The sequence below is a fragment of the Peromyscus leucopus genome, chromosome 2, assembly GCF_004664715.2.
Source record: "Peromyscus leucopus breed LL Stock chromosome 2, UCI_PerLeu_2.1, whole genome shotgun sequence".
Lineage (NCBI taxonomy): Eukaryota > Metazoa > Chordata > Mammalia > Rodentia > Cricetidae > Peromyscus > Peromyscus leucopus.
Window position 1 is genome coordinate 9,883,671 of NC_051064.1, and position 9,412 is coordinate 9,893,082.

At 37.9% G+C, this 9,412-nt stretch overlaps 1 non-coding gene across 1 annotated transcript; it reads right to left on the reverse strand.

Moving 5' to 3' along the window:
* Window positions 1-8,761: 8,761 nt before the first annotated feature.
* LOC114709014 lies at window positions 8,762-8,868 on the reverse strand. Its single transcript, XR_003736876.1, has one exon. It is a non-coding gene; the product is annotated as a U6 spliceosomal RNA (small nuclear RNA).
* Window positions 8,869-9,412: the final 544 nt, after the last annotated feature.

Consider the following 9,412-nt stretch of genomic DNA (forward strand, 5'->3'; position numbering starts at 1 on the left):
CCTCAAACTGACAGCAGAGCCCCATTGCTGAAGATGTCTACATAACTTATTAAAGATAAAGAAATCCAGTAAGTGTGTACACAGAGCCTTCACCCTGTGTTCTTTGGTACAGAAATGTACTATGCAGCTCTCAAAAGAGAAATATAAAAGCCAAACCTGCCAAAAAACCTTTATATTATTGGTTGTTTTTTACTGTTTGTGGGCCCACCACCCAGACTCAAATAAATACACAGAGACTTATTCTTTCTTATGAATGCCTGGCCTTAGCGTGGCTTGTTTCTAGCTTTTCTTAAATTATCCTATCTACTTTCTGCCACTTGCTTTTTAGCTTTCTCTATTCTATATACTTCTTCACTTCTTACTCCATGGCTGATGGTGTGGCTGGCCCCTGATGTCCTCCTCTCCTTTTCTTGCTTGTCTCTCTACTCTTTTTCCATTCTATTTATTCTCTCTGCCTGCAAGTCACACCTATTTTTCTCTCCTGCCTAGATATTGGCTATTCTGCCCTTTATTAGACCAATCAGATATTTTAGACAGGCAAAGTAACAATGCTTTAGAGTTAAGCAAATGCAACATAAAAGAATGCAACACATCTTTGCATCATTAAACAAATATTCTACAGCATAAACAAATGTAGCGCATCTTTAACTAATAATCCACAACATCTTCATCTACAATTTTGTGCTTCCTGAAAGATAGGCCAGGACAATGATGGCACAAAACATGTGGCAGTACCCAACTAATAGCTGGTTTGAATTAAGGCCCACTCCATGAAATGAAAATAATACCTGACACTGCTAGAGTGACTAAGAAGGTGAGGCCAGATAGCCCAGGTACCCAGGATAAAACTAAGTAATACTAGTCTAAAAATGTAGTGATAAAGGGACTCCCAATGGTATTATGACATCCTCACAGGTAAGGGCCTCATTCAGCATCATCAGAGAAACCTCTTCATGCAGCAGACTGGAATAAATACAGAGACACACACCCAGGCATTATGCAGAGTGAGAGACCTTGGAACATTCAGCTTTAAATGAGATATCCCCATCAAATCCCTCCCCCAAACTCAGAGAACACTGTAGAAGATGATTCAGAAAAAAAGTGGAAGAGTTTAAGAGCCAGAGGAGGCAGAGGATATTAAGAAAGCAAAGCTCCCTAAATCAACACGAGCAAAGCTCATATGAACTCAGAGAGACGAAGGCAGCATGTAGAGGGCCTGCATAGGTCAGCATCGGGTCCCGTGTGTAAATATTATAGATTCTCATTTAGTGTTTTTATAGGCTTCCTTAGTGTTTGGATAAGTAGGTCTCCAGTCTTGTATCTTCTCTTGTGCTTGTTTCTTTCTGTTGTTTTGTCTTGTCCAACTTCAATGTGATTTTGTTTTATCTTATAATATTTTATTTTGTTATAGTTTTTAAAAATTAATGAATGGAAACCTATCCACTTAGGGTAAAGACTCACAGCTGAGCTGTCACTTATACCTGCTGGGAGAGGAAAGTCAGTTTCTCCAATAGTTTATATACTGGGTATATAAACAACTCCAGGACAGGCTCATATTCAGGAGTAGTTGGCCAACATGTAATTAAACTCCACAGTTGATTTGTGTTCTTTAATTCCTTTAGTTTGGTGTTCTTTTTTGTTTGTTTGTTTCTTTTGGATACACTTTTATTTTTTTCTTGGTTTTGGGTGTATTTGGATTTTGTTTATTTATTATGAACGAATTTAAAGTGGGGCAGGTAGGGAGGGAGAACATTTCTGGAAGGACATGGGGGAGGGGAATAATATGATCAAAATATATTTAAATTTAAAAATGTTATGAATAATAAAGAATATAATAAGAAAGAAAATAAAATGTGTCTGCCCAAGTGCCACCATATGTGTAAAGTGCATCATGTGTGTGCAGTGCCTGTGGTGTCACATGTGTGCAGTGCCTGTGGTATGTCATGTGTGTGCAGTGCCTGTGGTGTGTCACATGAGTGCAGTGCCTGTGGTGTGTCACGTGTGTGCAGTGCCTGTGGTATGTCACATGAGTGCAGTGCCTGTGGTGTGTCACATGTGTGCAGTGCCTGTGGTGTGTCATATGTGTGCAGTGCCTGTGGTGTGTCACATGAGTGCAGTGCCTGTGGTGTGTCATGTGTGTGCAGTGCCTGTGGTGTCACATGTGTGCAGTGCCTGTGGTGTGTCACATGTGTGCAGTGCCTGTGGTGTCACATGTGTGCAGTGCCTGTGGTGTGTCACGTGTGTGCAGTGCCTGTGGTGTGTCATGTGTGTGCAGTGCCTGTGGTGTGTCATGTGAGTGCAGTGCCTGTGGTGTCACATGTGTGCAGTGCCTGTGGTGTGTCACGTGTGTGCAGTGCCTGTGGTGTCACATGTGTGCAGTGCCTGTGGTGTCACGTGTGTGCAGTGCCTGTGGTGTGTCACGGTGTGTCACGTGTGTGCAGTGCCTGTGGTGTCACGTGTGTGCAGTGCCTGTGGTGTCACATGTGTGCAGTGCCTGTGGTATGTCACGTGTGTGCAGTGCCTGTGGTGTGTCACGGTGTGTCACGTGTGTGCAGTGCCTGTGGTGTCACATGAGTGCAGTGCCTGTGGTATCACATGTGTGCAGTGCCTGTGGTGTCACATGTGTGCAGTGCCTGTGGTATGTCATGTGTGTGCAGTGCCTGTGGTGTGTCACATGTATGCAGTCCTCAGAATTTCTGATGCCGGCCATGTTTTAACTGACTCACACTAGATATCTATATCAGTGCAATGTCTAAATATAAGCTGGCCTATATGGCTCTCTCTCTCTTCATTAAAAGCTGTGCTATTAATTTTCTTTCCTATTGGGAAAAACATTATAAAAATTCTATATGTAGTCTTAGTTTCCCCATATAGATGTACTCTATTTACATTATTTTAGATATCTTAAAACTTTTAGTTTTATGCTTGAGAAGGCATATTCCTAACTTTAATGACTTTTGTTTTTAGGTGTTACTGGGAAAAACTTCTATACATTACAAACAAATAGAAAGAGAATTAGCCAGTATCATTGTCTTTGACAGTTTATCCTAAGACTGTGAAAGGCAGGCTTCCTCTTTGGTTCTTCTCAATTATTTTTGTTAATGCATTAAATTTCTTCTTGACAACTATAGAATTCAAAGTAATCAAATGAGAATAGGTCTGTGGCTAATTAAAAAAAAAACAACAACTTTATCTTCTAAAGAGCATCAAAACTTTTATCTACAATTCCCAGAAACCAAATGTATTTTCACAGATCTTTGTTCACTTGGAAACTGTCTTTTCAGTGTCTGTGCTCCCTGGAACTGTGATACAAGTGCCTCAGTTTAATGATAAAGTCCCTGTACAATTTTAGTGCATCATCTTCAGTTTATTCTCCTGCTGGCTTTGCCACTAAATACAGTGCAGATTCTTACCATGTAAATCTCTTAAACACAGAGATAGATTTTCACCAGTTTCCACATTTTAAAAAGTTACATTGTGCTTTAAAATTTAGATGGATTTCAATTACCTAAATGTTAAATCTAGAATGTAAAGATCAGAATATATATATTCTGTGTGTTTATATTTTCTGCTTTATGCATGTACGTATGATACTAGTAGAAAAAACCCAACTAAAGATGCTTTCTCTTTCATTTCAGTACAATGAAACAAGTATTGAAAATATTGAAATAATATTTACTTTTATACACCATTATATGTGGAAATGTTCTAGCTGTTCTGTCATGCTAGATAGATGTCATGCTCTTCTTGTCCATTTGTTCTTAATAATACCAGGAATGGATGTTGTGTGCATTTTCATTTGAGCCATTGTATCTAGATTATCTAGATTACATAAGTTGCTTATTCATTCACCCATTCATTATGTGTTTATCTATCACATGCTGAGCACATAAAAATATCACAAGAATTTGTTTTTTAAAATATTGCATTCTAAAGTATTTGACAGAAATAATCATTATAGAATAAGATTGCTATAGTGCTTTTGAACTCATTTCAGTTGGTCACACCCATGGAGAATTCCCTCACTCCAAGGAGTCACAGAAGGCAGACATCGACCACAGAGGGGCACACAGTGTATATTCAGGGGTAAACAATGAATAGCCATCTCCTGGTTGTGTTTTGTGTATGGGCAGTGATGGTAACTGATCCAGAGATTGTATTCATTCAACTTGTAGGATTCAGTTCTCATGCTCCTGTTTCTACCTGGTTTAGCCACAACTTGGGAAGCTTCATTTACATTACTGTGAGTCATTTTTCATGATGTGGTGTGACACTATTTCTGGGGAGAAATGATGAATGTCTACTCACCCCAGCCACAGAATTGACAATAGGCCAAAGTCTGAATAACTCCTAAGTCCAACTTTCTGAATCCATGTGTTTAATTGGAATTACTTACAGGAGTGATGGTGGGTTGTTACTCACAGAAGCAAAACTGATGCAAAGGCAGGTGTATCACCAAAACCAATCTCAGCATGGGTAACAGCTCTTGAACCTGGAAACTTGACGATCAATCAACATCTTGCCTGCAGCTCAACAGATTGGAGTGTGTCTTTTCCAGTCAGCTCAGTTCTGTGCATCTAGCAGGAAGTACTCATGGTCGCAGGGTTTTCGATGCAGCTTAGCCTATCTGCAAATGTCTCTCAGCAGTCCTTCAGGTTATAGAAGCTTGGAGGGAAAAGGGATTAGTGAATCTGGCCAGTTTCAGACATTTCTTGAAGCTATGGAGTTGGTTAGCTCCTGAATTTTAGCAAGCTCCTCTTCAGGCTGGGATGTTTCACTTTCCTTTAGACCAGCTGAGTTCTAATGAGCTTCTATTCTAGCTGTAATGTCTCATCTCTGCCTGGTTCAGATCACTCAAGGAAACATAGACCCTGATGAATAAAGCATGGTTTACCAAAATCTATGGAGAGCCTCAATAGGTATCATGTAAAATTCACCTGATACAGCATTTTATCAGACTAAACTTTTATCACTTTATTAATGCCATTACTAAAGCTCATTGCACATACACATCACATGGCATAAACAATTAGTTGATGTCTTTTTGTTGGAAGCGATGCTCCAGACAGGTCTGATGACCTGGGATGTGTGAAGTTAGTACCACGAAGAGACAGTAACCATCTGCTCTTGTTCAAATAAGTGGCCCCAGAGAGCCTGAGGCATTTTTTATTTTATTTATATTGTTTAAATGGTTTGCATAGTTTTATAATCAGTTTTGCTTCCTAAATTTCTGAAAATGGTTACAATAATTGTGTTTGTTTCTTGCTGCTTTCCCCTTCTTTCTCCCAACTCTCCCACCAGCAGCCATTACCCTTTTTATCTCTGTTTCTACTATTAGAAATATAAGCACTCTTGCAAGCTACAAAGGAACTTTTCTGACTAGGCACACCTACAGGTATTACAGTGCACCCTGTAGGCAGTATATGTGGTTACAGCATCATCCAGGGTGAGAGACAGTTTTGTCTCTTGTGGTTAATATTTACATCTGGTAGCATATAGGTTCCCAAAACTAACTCACTGATTAAAGCTGGATCAATCCATTCTACATGTTGTGCTATTCTATCTCCTCTGGGGAAATACCAAGTTTTTCCATGTATCCTATAGGCAACATAACTTGGCACATTACTCTTAAGTTGTCACTGTTTATCCCTTGTCCTTATGTCTACCTCTCTTAACTTCTTAGGGTATTGGCACAGCTATTAGAAATGAGGCAACTGCGAGTTTCTATGATTCTGCTTCATTCCCTGTACCTAGATTGTTCCCATTAACTCCTGATATAATCTATGTAATAATTTTCTCATAGATTATTCTAGCTAAAACCATTCTTCGCAGCACAGTTATGCAAATATGTAATATTAAACTTCATGACCTACTGTGACTCATTAAGGCCAGCAGTATTGTTTGCACAGTGTAAGCAAGGAAGACATGTATCACATAAGCTCCCAGGGTTATGATGATATTCTATTTGTGCTTTAATAAGTAAAGCTTGCCTGGAGATCATAGGAAAAAGCCAGCCACAACACAGAAGTCATGCAATGTTAACACATGTCTTTAATCTTATCACTTGGCAGGCAAGATCTCTGTGTGTTAAAGGGTATATTAGAAACAGAGCCATGTGTGGTGGCACATGCCTTAAATTAACTATGGAGGTCTGGAGAGCTGTAAAAATAGACAGGAAGTGACAGAGCTGGCCAGGAAGAGGAAGTAATAGCTGAGCAGAGAGAGCAAATCAGATGGCAGAACACCAAGACACATTGGCATGGGTAGACAGGAAGTAACTCACATTTGAAAGCTGTAGAGTTGGTGAGGTAAGGTTGGCTGGTGGCTTTCCCTATTTTCCTGATCTCTCTAAGGCTTTCACCCCTATATATGACTCCATGTTTTTTATTTAATAAGACCATTTAGAAATTCATCTACATTTAAGGAAATAAAAACATATAAGAAATAGGAAGTATAATATTTTATAAGTATCAAAACTTTTAAGAGGAGCTATGTGACTTTTTCAGAGGACAAAGCCTGAGAATAGCATAACTAACTCTCCTTGTAGAAAGACCCTGGGGACCCTGACCCACTTGGCAAAGACATGGAGGGTTGACTGCATGATTTTGGTCATAACCCTGTGTTAATGAATTTCTAAATGTTATATGCTCACTAAAGTTTTATGCCAGCCTGGGATAAATAAGACTCTGTCACAAACACCAATCAACAACATCAAAAGTGTATGTATGTGTGTGTGTGTGTGTGTGTGTGTATTTATCTATATGGCATAGATCATTTACTCTGGCATCAGATGAACTATGTCCATTTCCAAATATTGAGCAGCTTACTAGAGTTTTCTGTACTATAATTTCATTCTCATTAAAATAAAACCCTGGCAAATACTAATACCAGGTAAATATGTGGCATTGATTTGATTTCATTTCTATTCATATGCTCATAAATCTTATTTTACCTTATTTTATCAAGTATAATAATTAATAATAGTTTCTAAATTTTTGATGAAGCTATTTTTTACAGTATTAAAATAAAAAAATGTTAACTGTGTTACAGCAAATAGAGTATTTTTATTTCCAAATCCTTCTCTTTCTATAGCTATTTTCCCAGAGATAAGCATTCATCTATAAAAAACATTTTATTTGTTGAGAGGTCTATAAAGTGTTGGCAAATGCTCTACTACATTGAATGATTAGTTTTTATCTTAATACTGAATAAAGTGCATTTAAAATAGAGTTGTGCAATAGAGTCTGAAACAAACAAGAAAAGAAAATTGAGCAGTTTGCTAGAGAGAACAATGCCACATAGGATTAAATAAATCTCCTTTTAAATTGCTGTGCAGACTTGGAATCACACAGTGTTGTGGACAGCTGTGGAAGGAGGGGAAAGAGACAGAGTAATTTATAATAGCGTATTACCCAGTTTTTGAGTACTAGTAAGTCATTGCCACCTGCTTCACCAGTTCAAAGGCTTATCTATACACATCAAGTGCTTAGTAAACTCACAATAAATTTAATACTGCCTTTTAATTTCAATTATAAAGAGGTCAATATACTTTACATTTTAAAATATTCTGTCTTCAGAGCATACTTTGGAAGTGGAAAATGTTGATTACTAAAGCCATAACTTATTAAAGAACATATTTGGAGAGAATTTTTATAAGTTTTATTCCTGCCAAGAACTGTAAAGCCTGTGAGATTTTTCTCTAACAGTTTGACTGCTACCTTGATGCTAATGGAAGGCATAAGACTCTGTTGGTCAGAGACCAAGCCCTTTATCACTCATGCTGCAATGAATAGTGTGAGCCCTCACTTACTGTGTTTGTTCAGTCTTCAGATAAAGCCCTATGGTGCCTCAGTGAAGCACTCTATCAGCAGGCTCAGTTTAAATACCTGTGTTCATTTTTATGTAAAACCCTTTCTTAGAATTGGGAATACTGATTAAAGAGGTATGTATACTCCATGTATAAAAACTTACTAAAAAGACATGCATGCATCTTCACGCCAAAATACATGTACTCATTTATTCAAAAAGCCAGTGGTAGTAGGCAAATGAAGATATATCATAATGAATACCCAGAAGGAAATTCAATTGTTGAGCAGACAACAAAACAGATACATTTATGTTCATTTAGGCAAGTGCTTAGAAAATGTGTTTAGAGAACTTCTCACTTCAGCTCTGACAAGTAGGGTGGTAAATGGTCTTTGAAATAAGGAAATAGTTAACCAAACTCAAAAATCTAATTTTCCTTTACTCCTAAAGAAAATGGACTTACAAACAAAACCACCATCTCAAAAACAAGAGATGTATGTGTGTATGAGAGAGAGACAGAGACAGAGAGACAAACAGAGAGAGAGATACAGGCAGACAAAGACAAACAGAGATAGACTGATTCTGAATATGAGTCATAGCAAAGACTGATCAGCTTTTATGAGCAGAAACTTCTGGAGTTATAATCTGGTGGACACACTGTGCAGTAAGTTACATGGAATAATTGCTTAAAGCTGACTATAGTATGATAAGTGTGAGACCTGTTGACCAGTCAGTGGAACCCCATTTTTTTCAAGATTTCTCCTTTAGTAACCTTAACAAGTTTTCAAGATGCCTATTTATGAAAACTTCCCATGTTTTAGGCAGAAAAGAAAAAAAGGGATGATTTTTTTTTTAATTTGACTAGAGCAATCTCCTTAGAAAAGCCCCCAAATAATGATTGCAAGGCTTTAGATAGCAGCGTGAAGGGCAATTAGTCAATCTAGCCTCTTCTAGTTTTTTTTTTTTTTTAATCATATGGAATATGTGTCATCCTCCTGCAGGAGGCATGCCTATCTTCTCTATATCATTCCATTTCGGTATATGTGCTAACAAAACAAGCACTTCTAGGTTTTCTACTTGACTTAGAAGAGGGAAAAAATGTGAAATGCATTTCGAGTCAGTCTGTGGACCCACAAAAAGTGTGACATTTAATCATGAGACCATGCAAGTTCTCAAATTTTACAACCCATCAACAGAATAGATTGAAAACTATGATCCAATTTTATGCTGTATACAAGAAATCTATTTAAATGTAAAGACATAGAAACCAAAGTAATTGTATAGAGAAAATGTAACTGTAACATTAGTAAGAACTCAGGATCAAGTAAGTGATTTCAGGCAGAAAATTTCACAGCAAGGGAACTTATAAAAGAAGGACATTGTATAAGTCTAGTTCTACAAACGTGCATTGCAACCCTTAACATGTAGGGCCAAACCATGAAAAGACAGAGTAAACGAAAATGTACATTACTAAGCAAAAGAAATTACTGGAAGTAGCAACATGTTCTGTGACACACCTGGAGGACACTGACAAGATGAAGCAGTGGAGGAAATGAAATCACTGCTGTGCAGATCTTGGTGGAGAGGCTTATTGAGGAAGGGAAGG